We start from the raw sequence: 16,941 nt of genomic DNA on the forward strand, positions 1-16,941 counted from the left end.
TCTGCTAAAACCTCCAAAATATTGCCGGGAGAATTAAAACCTAAAGAAATAGAAAGTTGTCCTGTGTTCATGGATTGAAAAAATCACTATGGACAAGATGCCAAGTCTATCAAAATTGATCTATAGATCCAATGCAATCTCAAAAAAAAATACTAGCACTGTTTTTGTTGTTGTTGTTGTTGTTGTTTTTCAGAAATTGATGAGGTGACAATAAAAATTACACAGAAAGAAAATGATCTGGAATGGCTCAGGAAATCTTGAGGAAGAACAAATTTATTCAACATAAACTACCAGGAATCCAGACTTCCTATACATGTTCAGTAATTAATATTGTTGGCAGGATAGACAAAAAAGACCATTGGAACAGACTAAAGACCATAGAAACAGACCTACACATATATATATCACTGGATTCGGTGGGGGAAAGTATGGTTTTGCTCAATAAATGGTGTTGGTAAAATTGGATATCCATATGGAAAAAAATACCCTTACCCATACCCCATATCATTCACAAAAATCATTTCCAGATATGTATTTGATCTAAAGGTGAAAAAGTGAAGCAATAAAGCTTCCAGAAGAAAACACAGAAGCTTATTTTCATGATTTGGGGATAGGGAAAGATTTCTTTTAAAAGGGACAAAAATCATTCCAAAACAAAAGATTGGTAAGTTGGACTACAATAAAATTTAAAAGAACATTAAGAGAGCATAAAAGTAAGTCATAGCCTGGGAGAAGATATTTTCATGGGTCAAAGGACTTGTATTCAGAGTACATAAAGAACGCCTATACATCAATAAGAAAAAGATAAAAACAAACAAACAAACAAAAAAAAACAAGGCAAATTGGTACTTTGACAAAAGCATATGAAAAGATGCTCAAATATCATTACTCATATCAAGAGTAATAATACATTACTCATAATCATAATAATAGGAAATTGGTAACTAAAACTAAAATGAGATTCTAATCCACACCCACTAGAATGATTAAAATGAAAAAGAATGGTGATATCAAGTGCTGGAAAGGATGTGAAACATCTGGAATTTTCATATTTTGTTGGAGAGAGTGCAAACTTTAGAAACTGTTTAGCTATATCTACTAAACCTATGACTAGCAATTCCATTTACCCATATACTCGAGAAATGAATCCCTTTGTCTTCTAAAGACATATAGAAGAATGTTCTTAGCAGTATTTTGCATAATAGCCCAAATCTGGAAATAACCCACATGTCCACTGCAATAGCATGCATAAATATACTGTGATAAATTATATAAGGAAACACTACACAATCATGTGAATGATGTTGAAGTTTACTATATATGACAGCCTTGGACTGGAGAGAAAGGGGGCTTGTTGAGTGGCCTTACAGTGATCAACGGAGAAGTTTGGTTGGACAAGTACTCCAAGGGGGGAAATTATAGTTAAGCCAGCTTGTCAAAGGAAAACAGAACTTGGAAAAGTGTCAGACTGACCAGTAAGCAAGGTGAATTACTCTATCAACTAATAAAACAGAGGAAATCAGCAAGTGACTTCCTAAGGACAAAGCTGGGCTTTTAGAATTTGATTAGAGTGGAAGAGGGAAATTAGAGGAGAGCGAACACCCCAAAATGACTATTTGGGTACACGATGTGAAAAATAATGACAAGGGAAGTGTTCTCAGTCTCATCAAAGGACCTAGCAAAAATTGGAGTGTGTTGTATATAGGGAATACTTACAGATGCTAAGAAACAGGAGGTTTAGACTAAAGTTGTGGTTGAGTTTATGAAGAGGTTGTGCACTGTCCTTGGAAACAATCTGTTGGGAAACTAATGTGTAAGGCGAAGTTTCACAGCCTAGCAGACTCATGCATGTCTCCAAAAAGCAGTAGTTGCTTGTGGTGAGAAAGATATAACAGGAAATAGGGATGAGCACAAGCAGTGTGATTGTGATGTACAAAACCTTCCAGGAATCCCCTGGTCTGAGAGGCAGTCACATGTCTCCCAGAAGGAGATTTTCCTGGGGCATTTGCAGGAGATGCATCACCTTTGTTATCTGTGATATGACTTACTAGGGTGATTTTGCATTTTAAGAACTGCATGATTACCAGGAAGTGCAGAAAACTCCTGGTGGTAACCAAACTTCACCCTAAGCTTTACCAACACACAGCCTCTCACCCTGGGAGAAGAGGACAGAGTTGGAAACATGTCTCATCTCCTCTCTGAATAGAACAATCAAAAGGGAACCATACATGCTTCTAGAAGACCAGAGGAAAGAAAGATCACTGAGGCTGAAGTGGGCTTGGAGTTCTTAGCAAAGAAGAAGGGTCTTAAGTAGTGTCTTAAAATTCAAGAGAGGAAGACTGGAATAGACTTTCAGCAGAGAAAAGCACAAGCGACGGTCAGAGAAAACAACTTAGCTGGCATTAAAAGAGCTGAAACATGTAAGAGAAGTTGCTGTAAAAGTTAAATTTAGATTATGGAGTGAATTGACTGACAAATCAAGGAGCGGGGCAAGATGGCGGACTGGTGAGATGTATGTTTTAGTTACTCCTCCAGGAAAGTAGGTAGAAAGCCAGGAACTGCGTGGACTGGACACCACAGAGCAATCTGACTTTGGGCATACTTCATACAACACTCATGAAAACGTCGAACTGCTGAGATCAGCGAAATCTGTAAGTTTTTGCGGCCAGGAGACCCGCGCCCCTCCCTGCCAGGCTCAGTCCCGTGGGAGGAGGGGCTGTCAGCTCCGGGAAGGAGAAGGGAGAACTGCAGTGGCAGCCCTTATCGGAAACTCATTCTACTGATCCAAACTCCAACCATAGATAGACTGAGACCAGACACCAGAGAATCTGAGAGCAGCCAGCCCAGCAGAGAGGAGACAGGCATAGAAAAAAAACAACACGAAAAACTCCAAAATAAAAGGGGAGGATTTTTGGAGTTCTGGTGAACATAGAAAGGGGAAGGGCAGAGCTCAGGCCCTGAGGCACATATGCAAATCCCGAAGAAAAGCTGATCTCTCTGCCCTGTGGACCTTTCCTTAATGGCCCTGGTTGCTTTGTCTCTTAGCATTTCAATAACCCATTAGATCTCTGAGGAGGGCCCTTTTTTTTTTTTAATCTTTTCTCTTTTTCTAAAACAAGTACTCTAAGAAGCCCAATACAGAAAGCTTCAAAGACTTGCAATTTCAGCAGGTCAAGTCAAGAGCAGAACTAAGAGAGCTCTGAGACAAAAGGCAATAATCCAGTGGCTGAGAAAATTCACTAAACACCACAACTTCCCAAGAAAAGGGGGGTGTCCGCTCACAGCCATCATCCTGGTAGACAGGAAACACTCCTGCCCATCGCCAGCCCCATAGCCCAGAGCTCCCCCAGACAACCCAGTGTGACGGAAGTGCTTCAAATAACAGGCACACACCACAAAACTGGGCGTGGACATTAGCCTTCCCTGCAACCTCAGCTGATTGTCCCAGAGTTGGGAAGGTGGAGCAGTGTGAATTAACAAAGCCCCATTCAGCCATCATTTCAGCAGACTGGGAGCCTCCCTACACAGCCCAGCAGCCCAGAACTGCCCTGGGGGGACGGCACTCACCTGTGACATAGCACAGTCATCCCTCAACAGAGGACTCGGGGTGCACAGCCTGGAAGAGGGGCCCACTTGCAAGTCTCAGGAGCCATATGCCAATACCAAGGACTTGTGGGTCAGTGGCAGAGACAAACTGTGGCAGGACTGAACTGAAGGATTAGACTATTGCAGCAGCTTTAAAACTCTAGGATCACCAGGGAGATTTGATTGTTAGGGCCACCCCCCCCTCCCTGACTGCCCAGAAACACGCCCGATATACATGGCAGGCAACACCAAATACACACGCAAGCTTGGTACACCAATTGGACCCCACAAGACTCACTCCCCCACTCACCACAAAGGCTAAGCAGGGGAGAACTGGCTTGTGGAGAAAAGGTGGCTCGTGGACGCCACCTGCTGGTTAGTTAGAGAAAGTGTACTCCACGAAGCTGTAGATCTGATAAATTAGAGACAGGGACTTCAATTGGTCTACAAATCCTAAAAGAACCCTATCAAGTTCAGCAAATGCCATGAGGCCAAAAACAACAGAAAATTATAAAGCATATGAAAAAACCAGACGATATGGATAACCCAAGCCCAAGCACCCAAATCAAAAGATCAGAAGAGAAACAGCACCTAGAGCGGCTACTCAAAGAACTAAAGATGAACAATGAGACCATAGTACGGGAGACAAAGGAAATCAAGAAGACCCTAGAAGAGCATAAAGAAGACATTGCAAGACTAAATAAAAAAATGGATGATCTTATGGAAATTAAAGAAACTGTTGACCAAATTAAAAGATTCTGGACACTCATAGTACAAGACTAGAGGAAGCTGAACAACGAATCAGTGACCTGGAAGAAGACAGAATGGAAAATGAAAGCATAAAAGAAAGAATGGGGAAAAAAATTGAAAAAATCGAAATGGACCTCAGGGATATGATAGATAATATGAAACGTCCAAATATAAGACTCATTGGTGTCCCAGAAGGGGAAGAAAAGGGTAAAGGTCTAGGAAGAGTATTCAAAGAAATTGTTGGGGAAAACTTCCCAAATCTTCTAAACAACATAAATACACAAATCATAAATGCTCAACAAACCCCAAATAGAATAAATCCAAATAAACCCACTCCGAGACATATACTGATCACACTGTCAAACACAGAAGAGAAGGAGCAAGTTCTGAAAGCAGCAAGAGAAAAGCAATTCACCACATACAAAGGAAACAGCATAAGACTAAGTAGTGACTACTCAGCAGCCACCATGGAGGCGAGCAGGCAGTGGCACGATATATTTAAAATTCTGAATGAGAGAAATTTCCAGCCAAGAATCTTTATCCAGCAAAGCTCTCCTTCAAATTTGAGGGAGAGCTTAAATTTTTCACAGACAAACAAATGCTGAGAGAATTTGCTAACAAGAGACCTGCCCTACTGGAGATACTAAAGGGAGCCCTACAGACAGAGAAACAAAGAAAGGACAGAGAGACTTGGAGAAAGGTTCAGTACTAAAGAGATTCGGTATGGGTACAATAAAGGATATTAATAGACAGAGGGGAAAAATATGACAAACATAAACCAAAGGATAAGATGGCTGATTCAAGAAATGCCTTCACGGTTATAACGTTGAATGTAAATGGATTAAACTCCCCAATTAAAAGATATAGATTCGCAGAATGGATCAAAAAAAATGAACCATCAATATGTTGCATACAAGAGACTCATCTTAGACACAGGGACACAAAGAAACTGAAAGTGAAAGGATGGAAAAAAATATTTCATGCAAGCTACAGCCAAAAGAAAGCAGGTGTAGCAATATTAATCTCAGATAAAATAGACTTTAAATGCAGGGATGTTTTGAGAGACAAAGAAGGCCACTACATACTAATAAAAGGGGCAATTCAGCAAGAAGAAATAACAATCGTAAATGTCTATGCACCCAATCAAGGTGCCACAAAATACATGAGAGAAACACTGGCAAAACTAAAGGAAGCGATTGATGTTTCCACAATAATTGTGGGAGACTTCAACACATCACTCTCTCCTATAGATAGATCAACCAGACAGAAGACCAATAAGGAAATTGAAAACCTAAACAATCTGATAAATGAATTAGATTTAACAGACATATACAGGAACATTACATCCCAAATCACCAGGATACACATACTTTTCTAGTGCTCACGGAACTTTCTACACAATAGATCATACGCTGGGACATAAAACAAGCCTCAATAAATTTAAAAAGATTGAAATTATTCAAAGCACATTCTCTGACCACAATGGAATACAATTAGAAGTCAATAACCATCAGAGACTTAGAAAATTCACAAATACCTGGAGGTTAAACAACACACTCCTAAACAATCAGTGGGTTAAAGAAGAAATAGCAAGAGAAATTGCTAAATATATAGAGACGAATGAAAATGAGAACACAACATACCAAAACCTATGGGATGCAGCAAAAGCAGTGCTAAGGGGGAAATTTATAGCACTAAACGCATATATTAAAAAGCAAGAAAGAGCCAAAATCAAAGAACTAATGGATCAACTGAAGAAGCTAGAAAATGAACAGCAAACCAATCCTAAACCAAGTAGAAGAAAAGAAATAACAAGGATTAAAGCAGAAATAAATGACATAGAGAACAAAAAAACAATAGAGAGGATAAATATCACCAAAGTTGGTTCTTTGAGAAGATCAACAAGATTGACAAGCCCCTAGCTAGACTGACAAAATCAAAAAGAGAGAAGACCCATATAAACAAAATAATGAATGAAAAAGGTGACATAACTGCAGATCCTGAAGAAATTAAAAAAATTATAAGAGGATACTATGAACAACTGTATGGCAACAAACTGGATAATGTAGAGGAAATGGACAATTTCCTGGAAACATATGAACAACCTAGACTGACCAGAGAAGAAATAGAAGACCTCAACCAACCCATCACAAGCAAAGAGATCCAATCAGTCATCAAAAATCTTCCCACAAATAAATGCCCAGGGCCAGATGGCTTCACAGGGGAATTCTACCAAACTTTCCAGAAAGAACTGACACCAATCTTACTCAAACTCTTTCAAAACATTGAAGAAAATGGAACACTACCTAACTCATTTTATGAAGCTAACATCAATCTAATACCAAAACCAGGCAAAGATGCTACAAAAAAGGAAAACTACCGGCCAATCTCCCTAATGAACATAGATGCAAAAATCCTCAACAAAATACTTGCAAATCGAATCCAAAGACACATTAAAAAAATCATACACCATGACCAAGTGGGGTTTATTCCAGGCATGCAAGGATGGTTCAACATAAGAAAATCAATCAATGTATTACAACACATTAAAAAGTCAAAAGGGAAAAATCAATTGATCATCTCAATAGATGCTGAAAAAGCATCTGACAAAATCCAACATCCGTTTTTGATAAAAACACTTCAAAAGGTAGGAATTGAAGGAAACTTCCTCAACATGATAAAGAGCATATATGAAAAACCCACAGCCAGCATAGTACTCAATGGTGAGAGACTGAAAGCCTTCCCTCTAAGATCAGGAACAAGACAAGGATGCCCGCTGTCACCACTGTTATTCAACATTGTGCTGGAAGTGCTAGCCAGGGCTATCCGGCAAGACAAAGAAATAAAAGGCATCCAAATTGGAAAAGAAGAAGTAAAACTGTCATTGTTTGCAGATGATATGATCTTATATCTAGAAAACCCTGAGAAATCGACGATACAGCTACTAGAGCTAATCAACAAATTTAGCAAAGTAGCGGGATACAAGGTTAATGCACATAAGTCAGTAATGTTTCTATATGCTAGAAATGAACAAACTGAAGAGACACTCAAGAAAAAGATACCATTTTCAATAGCAACTAAAAAAATCAAGTACCTAGGAATAAACTTAACCAAAGATGTAAAAGACCTATACAAAGAAAACTACATAACTCTACTAAAAGAAATACAAGGGGACCTTAAAAGATGGAAAAATATTCCATGTTCATGGATAGGAAGGCTAAATGTCATTAAGATGTCAATTCTACCCAAACTCATCTACAGATTCAATGCAATCCCAATCAAAATTCCAACAACCTACTTTGCAGACTTGGAAAAGCTAGTTATCAAATTTATTTGGAAAGGGAAGATGCCTCGAATTGCTAAAGACACTCTAAAAGAGAAAAACAAAGTGGGAGGACTTACACTGCCTGACTTTGAAGCTTATTATAAAGCCACAGTTGCCAAAACAGCATGGTACTGGCACAAAGATAGACATATAGATCAATGGAATCGAATTGAGAATTCAGAGATAGACCCTCAGATCTATGGCCGACTGATCTTTTATAAGGCCCCCAAAGTCACTGAACTGAGTCATAATGGTCTTTTCAACAAATGGGGCTGGAAGAGTTGGATATCCATATCCAAAAGAATGAAAGAGGACCCCTACCTCACCCCCTACACAAAATTAACTCAAAATGGACCAAAGATCTCAATATAAAAGAAAGTACCATAAAACTCCTAGAAGATAATGTAGGAAAACATCTTCAAGACCTTGTATTAGGCGGCCACTTCCTAGACTTTACACCCAAAGCACAAGCAACAAAAGAGAAAATAGATAAATGGGAACTCCTCAAGCTTAGAAGTTTCTGCACCTCAAAGGAATTTCTCAAAAAGGTAAAGAGGCAGCCAACTCAATGGGAAAAAATTTTTGGAAACCATGTATCTGACAAAAGACTGATATCTTGCATATAGAAAGAAATCCTACAACTCAATGACAATAGTACAGACAGCCCAATTATAAAATGGGCAAAAGATATGAAAAGACAGTTCTCTGAAGAGGAAATACAAATGGCCAGGAAACACATGAAAAAATGTTCAGCTTCACTAGCTATTAGAGAGATGCAAATTAAGACCACAATGAGATACCATCTAACACCGGTTAGAATGGCTGCCATTAAACAAACAGGAAACTACAAATGCTGGAGGGGATGTGGAGAAATTGGAACTCTTATTCATTGTTGGTGGGACTGTATAATGGTTCAGCCACTCTGGAAGTCTGGCAGTTCCTTAGAAAACTAGATATAGAGTTACCATTCGATCCAGCGATTGCACTTCTCGGTATATACCCGGAAGATCGGAAAGCAGTGACACGAACAGATATCTGCACGCCAATGTTCATAGCAGCATTATTCACAATTGCCAAAAGATGGAAACAACCCAAATGTCCTTCAACAGATGAGTGGATAAATAAAATGTGGTGTATACAAACGATGGAATACTACGCGCTAGTAAGAAGGAACGATCTCGTGAAACATATGACAACATGGATGAACCTTGAAGACATAATGCTGAACGAAATAAGCCAGGCACAAAAAGAGAAATATTATATGCTACCACTAATGTGAACTTTGTAAAATGTAAAACAAATGGTTTATAATGTAGAATGTAGGGGAACTAGCAATAGAGAGCAATTAAGGAAGGGGGAACAATAATCCAAGAAGAACACATAAGCTATTTAATGTTCTGGGGATGCCCAGGAATGACTATGGTCTGTTAATTTCTGATGGATATAGTAGGAGCAAGTTCACAGAAATGTTGCTATATTATGTAACTTTCTTGGGGTAAAGTAGGAACATGTTGGAAGTTAAGCAGTTATCTTAGGTTAGTTGTCTTTTTTCTTACTCCCTTGTTATGGTCTCTTTGAAGTGTTCTTTTATTGTATGTTTGTTTTCTTTTCAACTTTTTTTTCATACAGTTGATTTAAAAAAGAAGGGAAAGTTAAAAAAAAATAAAAGAAAAAGAAAAACAAGGAAAAAAAAAAAACATGAAAAAAATAAATAAATAAAAGGTTGGAAAAAGATATTCCAGGCAAATGGAACCAGAGAAGAGCAGGGGTAGCTACACTAATATCAGAGAATTTAGACTTTAAATGTAAAACAGTTAAATAGACAAAGAAGGACAATGTGTATTAATAAAAGGACAATCCATGAAGAAGAAACAACAATCATAAATATTTATGCATTGAGCCAGAGTGCCCCAAAATACATGAGGCAAACACTGGCAACACTGAGTGGAGAAATAGGTACCGCTACAATAATTGTGGGAGACTTCAAAACACCACTCTGTCGTTGGATAGAACATCTAGACAGACAATCATAAGGAAACAGTGACCTTGAATAACATGATAAATGAACTAGACTTAACAGACATTTACAGAACATTGCACCCCCTATCAGCATGGGTTACATTCTATTCAAGAGCTCACGTATCATTCTCCCAGACAGAACACATGTTGGGTTACAAAGCAGGTCTCAAAAATTTTTAAAAGATTGAATTTATACAAAACACTTTCTTAGATCACAATGGACTGAATCTGAAAATGAATAACAGGTGGAGGGCTGGAAAATTCACAAATATATGGAGGCTAACCAACATACTCTTAAACAACCAGTGGGTCAAGGAAGAGATTACAAGAGAAATCAGTAAATATCTAGAGGTAAATGAAAATGAGAGCAGAATATATTGAAACTTATGGAATGCAGCAAAGGCAATGCTGAGAGGGAAATTTATTGCCCTAAATGCTTATATTAAATAAGAAGAAAGAGCAAAAATCAAGGACTTAACCACACACAGGGAGGAACTAGAAAAAGAAAAACAAACCAACCCAAAGTGAACAGAAGGAAAGAAATAACAAAGATCAGAGCAGAAATAAATGAAGTTGAGAACAACAAAAAAAAAAAACAATAAAGAGAATCAACAAAACCAGAGGTTGGTTCTTTGAGAAAATTGAGGGACTATTAGCTAGACTGACAAAGAAAAAGAGAATAAGCAAATAAATAAAATTAGAAATGGCACAGGGGACATTACAACTGACTCCACAGAAATGAGAGGATATTATGAGCAAGAGTATGCCAACAGGCTAGACAACCTAGATGAAATGGACAACTTCCTAGAAACACATGAACAACCATCACTGACTTGAGAATAAATTGAAGACCTCAATAAACCAATCACAAGTAGAGATTGAATCAGTCACTAAAAACCTCACAAGAAAGTCAATTCTAGTACCAGATGGCTTCACAGAGGAATTCTACCAAGCATTCCAGGAAGAATTAGTACAATCCTGCTCAGTATCCTCCAAAAAAATTAAGGAGGAGGGAAAGCTACCTAACTCATTCTATGAAGCCAATATTACCCTAATACCAAAGCCAGGTAAATATACTACAAGAAAAGAAAGTTACTGACCAATCTCTCTAATGAATATAGATGCAAAAATCCTCAACAAAATACCTGCAAATCAAATCCAGCAGTACGTTAAGAGAATTATACGCCATGACCAAGTGGGTTTTATTCCATATATGCCAGGTGGTTCAACACAATAAAATCAATGCAATACACCATATCAACAAATTGAAGGGGAAAAACCACATGATCATCTCAATTGGTGCAAAAAGCCTTTTGACAAAATTCAGCATCCTTTCTTGATAAGAACACTTCTAAAGATAGGGGTAGAAGGAAACTTCCTCCACATGATAAAGTGAATATATGAAAAACCCACAGCTAACATCATAGTTGATCTTTTCCTCTAAGATCTGGAACAAGGCAAGGATGTCCACTGTCACCACTGTTCTTCAACATTCTGCTAAAATTTCTAGCTAGAACAGTTAGGCAAGAAAAAGAAATAAAAGATATCCAAACTGGAAAGGAAGGAGTAAAACTTTCACTGTTTGCAGATGACATGATCCTATATGTAGAAAATCCCAAAAATCTACAACAAATCTAGAGATAATAAACAAGTTCAGCAAAGTGGCAAGATACAAGATTAACATACAAAAATCAGTAGTGTTTCTATACACTAATAATGACCAATCTTAGGGGGAATTTTTTTTTTTAAGATTCCACTTACAATAGCAACCAAAAGAATAAAATATCTAGGAATAAATTTAGCCAAGGATGTAAAGGACTGATACACAGAAAACCACAAAACATTGCTGAAAGAAATCAAGCAAGACCTAAATAAAAAAATCCATGTTCATGGATTGAAAGACTAAATATAGTTAAGATGTCAATTCTACCCCCAAATAACTTATAAATTCAATGCAATACTAATAAAAATCTCAGTAACTTACTTTGCAGAAATAGAAAAATCAATAATCAAATTTATTTGGAAGGGCAGTGTGCCCCAAACAGCTAAAAACATCTTAAGAAAGAAAAATGAAATTGGAGGTCTCATACTTCCTGACTTTAAAGCATATTACAGAGCTTCAGTTGTCAAAACAGCATGGTACTGGCATAAAGATAGTATACTGACCAATGGAATATAATTGAGAGTTAAGAAATAGACCCTCTCATCTACGGACAAGTGATTTTTTACAAGGCGGCCAAGTCCACTCAACTGGGACAGAACAGCCTCTTCAATAAATGGTTCTGGGAGAATTGGATATCTATATCCAAAAGAATGAAAGAGGATCCCTATCTCATACCTTATATAGAAATTAACTCAAAATGGATCAAAGACCTAAACATTAGAGCTAAGACCATAAAACTTTTAGAAGAAAATGTAGGAAAATATCTTAAAGATCTTGTGGTAGGACATATTTTCATAAAATCTTTCACCCAAAGCACAAGCAATGAAAAAGGAACAGATAGGTAAATGGAATCTCCTCAAAATTGAGTACTTTTGTGCATCAAAGGACTCTGTCAGGAAAGTAAAAAGTCAGCCTATTTAATGAAAGAAAATATTTGGGAATCACATATCCAATATCCAGAATATATAAAGAAACCCTACAACTCAACAATGAAAAAGACAAACAACCCAATTAAAAAATGGGCAAAAGACATGGATATACACTTTTCCAAAGAGGAAATAGAAATGGTTAAAAGGCATATAAAAAGATGCTCAACTTCATTAGCTATTAGGGAAATCAAATCAAAACCATGATGAGATCCATCTTATGCCTACTAGAATGGCCATTATCAACAAAACAAAACAAAACAGGAAACTACAAGTGCTGGAAAGGATTTGAAGAAATTGGTACAGTTATTCACTGTTGGTGAATGTAGAATGGTGCAGCCTCTCTGGAAGTCAGTTTGGCAGTTCCTCAGGAAACTAGGTATAGAACTGGCATATACTAGGTATATCATATACTAGATATATCATAGTTATATCTACTTTCTTTCAATACTTTTTATATTTTTCCAATATCTGTTGGCTTCATTTATTGATGATGAAAAATTATTTTATCAACCTTTTTGGCATTACTTTATACTAGGCATATTCTCAGAAGAACTGAAAGCAGAGACATGAACAGACATTTGCATACCATTGTCTGTATGGCATTATTCACAATTGCCAATAGATGGAAACAGCTCAAGTGTCCATCAACTGAGGAACTGTGGTATATACATACAATGGAATATTATGCAGCTGTAAGATGAAATGAAGTCATCAGGCATGCAACAACGTGAATAAACCTTGAGGACATGAGGTTGAGTGAAACAAGCCAGAAACAAAAGGACAAATACTGTATGGTCTCTCTAATATGAACCAACTATAATGGTGAATGCATAGCTTTGTGATTATACCAGGAACCATTGATTGTACACTTGGAATGGATTTATGAAGTGTGAAAAAAAGCTGATTAAAAAAACACAAAAGATAGCTTGAAAATAAAATTAGATGCTTCTTCAGGAAGAATTAGTGAGTGGAAGAAGACCTGTGAAAATTACTGAGAATGCAGTATAGAAAAACAAGAATTATTAAAAAATAGAAGGAGGGTTTGAGACATGGGAGATAGAATTAGAAGGTTCACCATGTTTAATAAGAGTTCCAGAAAGGAAGAACAGAGAGAGCAGAGAAGAGAGGCAATATTCCAAGAGATATTTGCTGATAACTTTCCACAATTGATGGAAAGACTTAAAATTCAAGAATTGCATTGAATCTCAAGCAATTTGAACAAAATGAACGTGCATCTAGATACTTCATATAGAAGCTACACAACACCTAAGATAAAAAGATTATCTCAAAAGCATCCAGAGGTAAAGATTAGTTTCATAATGCCAAAAAGGTTGATAAAATAATTTTTCATCATCAATAAATGAAGCCAACAGATATTGCAAAAATATAAAAAGTATTGAGAAAAAGTAGATATAACTATGATATGGAAACAAAAAAACTTTAGGGAATAGTTGTATATACACTTTTTAATTAATACATGTGATATGTTATATTTGTTCTTAGTATCAGATAATCTGGTATTGTGAAATGATTTTGAAAGATTTAATTTTTTTCTATGCTTTGAAAAACTTTAAATGCAATAGAAATTATCTGATGCTTAAAGAATTAACCACTAAACTAAGCAAGGTGCCTTTTTTGGAGGGGTATGGGGGAGTAAAAATATTTCTACCTCTACAATTATTATTTATTCATTTTTGGTTCTTGATAAATTAATGTTTTCTTCTCTTATTGAGTCAAACTTGAGCATTAGTGTCTTTCTAGAAAATCATCCATGTCTTCTAAATATTCAAATGTTTTTATACATTGCTTGGAATAATCATTTTATAAATTTTTCATTCTGTTTCTGAATTTTATCTCCTTTTTTAGCACTAATATTATGTTCATTTTCTTATTTTTCTGCATCAAATATATCAGAAGTTTGCTCCTCCCCACCCAAGGGAAAAAAAAAAAAAACATAAAGAACTAAAATATATTCTTCATGCTCCCTCCTGCCTTGGAAGATTCGCTTATCCTGTCCCCTCCTTAATTAAATGCTCCTTCCTCAAGGAAGCCTTTATACCTCCCGCTCCTCCTACCGGATCAAGTGCCCTCTTATTGCTCTCAGAGTACCCAGATGATTTTTTTCATTCATCTCATTCTATGAGCCCCTTATAAAGTCAGGCCAACTTACTCTTGCCCTGAAACCAGCTTTGCTTACAAGTGGTCCTCAAAGGAGAAGGATGAGGAGAAAAAGAAGAACGGAAGGAAAGACAAGACAAATATCTGCCAAGCAAACAAAAAAATAAAAAAATTGAAAAGCTATTTGAATCTTTCCTTCATCCCTTAAGCTTCAATTGGGAGTTACATTCATAGCATTCAGCAAACTTCTTAAAACTCCTCCTTCTGCATCTCTTTTCAATTTCCATACACATGGCAGCTCTCCCAAAGCCTCTCTCCTTCCCTCTCCAAATTGCCAAAATCTTTCTCCCAAACTCTGTACACATACAAGCTTTCTACTTCCTCTCACCACTTCCCCTTTTCAGAATCTCTCCTGCTTTTTTTTTTTTTTTTGATATAAATCACAATAGCTTTATCTTCATTAGTTCTCTTAAATTACATAATAAAAGCCTAGGAATAAACAGGCCTAAGAAAGAGTTAATTAGGCAGAGGCAGTGTGGGCTTTGTTTGTTTTTAAATTGCTTGCTGGCTTGGGGTGAGCTGGGCAAAATTCTGACTCTGACTTGTGTCCTGCCTTCTACCTCCCTCTTCACCACCTCTCCCATCCCTACTCCTTCCTGAAACTATGACTGCCTGGGCTTATAGGTAATATTCTTTTTTGAGAAAAAAAAAAAGTTAACGATGAACCAGCAATAAACCTAGTACCAGAACATCAGTCTCCAGTCTACAAGGACAATGCTTTCCCAAGAATACAGTCTCCAGTTAGCCAGTATATGGCTACATCTGTATTGATATTTTTTCCCTGCTCACCACCCCTTGCTCCTTCGACTGATTGCAGAACCCACTCTCCTGTGGCGAACTCATTCCAAGTGGTTCAAAGGGTTAGGACCACACAAAAAACGTAGACATGCACACACACAGGTGTGCACAAGACTCAGTCCTGGCCAGGGTCAGAATACTCTATCCATTTACGTTGGCTGAGGGACCTGCAGTATGTCCCAGCATTATCCTCCTCCATAAAATGGAGATAATACATAAAAATCTATGAGATAGATACTACTATTTCTTTTATCTGTAAAATGGGGAAGAATAAATTAGTTAATATATGTGAAATGCTTAGAATGGTATCAGGAACATACTAAACACTATACAATTTTTTTTTTTTTTTAGTGCTCCAAGAAGGGCCAATGAGAAGTTTCCAAGAAATTGAATGATGGGGATGCTGGAAGAGGGTCATAAGCTAGAAGGACAATGTAAGATGAAATTGCTTGTGGTCTCCATATTCTTAATTTGCTGGCCACCTTCAGGAAACTGTCTACTAGGAAAGAAAGAGGTCAACACACAAGCAGCAAAACTTGTCAATTCTTTCTGCCAGTCAACTCAAGTGTTCATTCTCTCCTTTTAACTTCCTCAGCCACTGCAATGATTTTGCAAATGATTTGTCTGCTTTCTTTATCCCTCTACACTCATTCACTCAAAAACTTTATGTTTGCTCCCAAAACACCAATATATGTCTAGCCCTGGATGGCCCTGAGGATGCAATAATGAATAAGATAAACATGTTCCCTGACTCATGGAGCTTATACAGTGGCCCAGATGTTACCCCTTTATAGCATCACTGAGAATATTTTATTTCTCTGCTAATAATCTTTCAATGCCTCCCTAATTCCTATAAGAATTAAGCCTATTTCCTTGATTTGTTTTTTTTATATTCATTTTATTGAGATATATTCACATACCACACAGTCACATAAAACAAATCATACATTCGATTGTTCGCAGTACTGTTACATAGTTGTACATTCATCACCAAAATCAATCCCCAACACCCTCATTACCACACGCACAAAAATAACCAGAATAATAATTAAAGTGAAAAAGTGTGCTTCAGGTTTTAAAGCAGGGAAGGATAGTGAGGCATTTGCCTTGGGCCCCAAATTTAAGGGGCACCAAAAAACTCAGGAAATAGTATTTGAATGCAAGGTTTTAAAAAATCAAAAGTAATGCAAAAAGTCCATGGTGAACAAAATATCAAAATTTCAAATACAGATAACATTGGCAATGGTGCCATGCCAAGCCATTTAAGAGCATGATGCAAAGGTAGAATATCAACAATACTAATTTTTTTTTTTTAGAGAGATAACAGTAAAAATAATGTTTATTGTTTATTTTCTGATTACAACACAAATATATGCTCCTTGAATAAAATTTGGAAAACATATAAAAGTTTCAATGAGAAAAAGTAAAAATTACATATAACCCAACTTTTTAAAGTAACCAAATTTCTTATTATATTTCACTGAGTTTTTTTTTTGTTTTTTTATCTTCATTTTATTGAGATATATTCACATACCACGCAGTCATACAAAACAAATCGTACTTTCGATTGTTTACAGTACCATTACATAGTTGTACATTCATCACCTAAATCAATCCCTGACACCTTCATTAGCACACACACAAAAATAACAAGAATAATAATTAGAGTGAAAAAGAACAATTGAAGTAAAAAA

The 16,941-nt window shown here is 36.8% G+C and overlaps 1 protein-coding gene across 4 annotated transcripts in view; it reads left to right on the forward strand.

Annotated features, from left to right (window-relative positions):
• The window catches only part of ZNF214 (zinc finger protein 214), a 115,335-nt gene extending 99,610 nt beyond the window's left edge, over positions 1 to 15,725 (forward strand). For all 4 annotated transcript variants that reach the window (XM_037840793.1, XM_037840792.1, XM_037840794.1 and 1 more), the window contains one exon: positions 15,599 to 15,725. The gene's annotated coding sequence lies outside the window, so the exon portion shown is untranslated. The remainder of the gene's footprint in view (positions 1 to 15,598) is intronic.
• The last annotated feature ends 1,216 nt before the right edge of the window (positions 15,726 to 16,941 follow it).

The sequence above is a fragment of the Choloepus didactylus genome, chromosome 6 (genome assembly GCF_015220235.1).
Source record: "Choloepus didactylus isolate mChoDid1 chromosome 6, mChoDid1.pri, whole genome shotgun sequence".
Taxonomy (NCBI): Eukaryota; Metazoa; Chordata; class Mammalia; order Pilosa; family Megalonychidae; genus Choloepus; species Choloepus didactylus.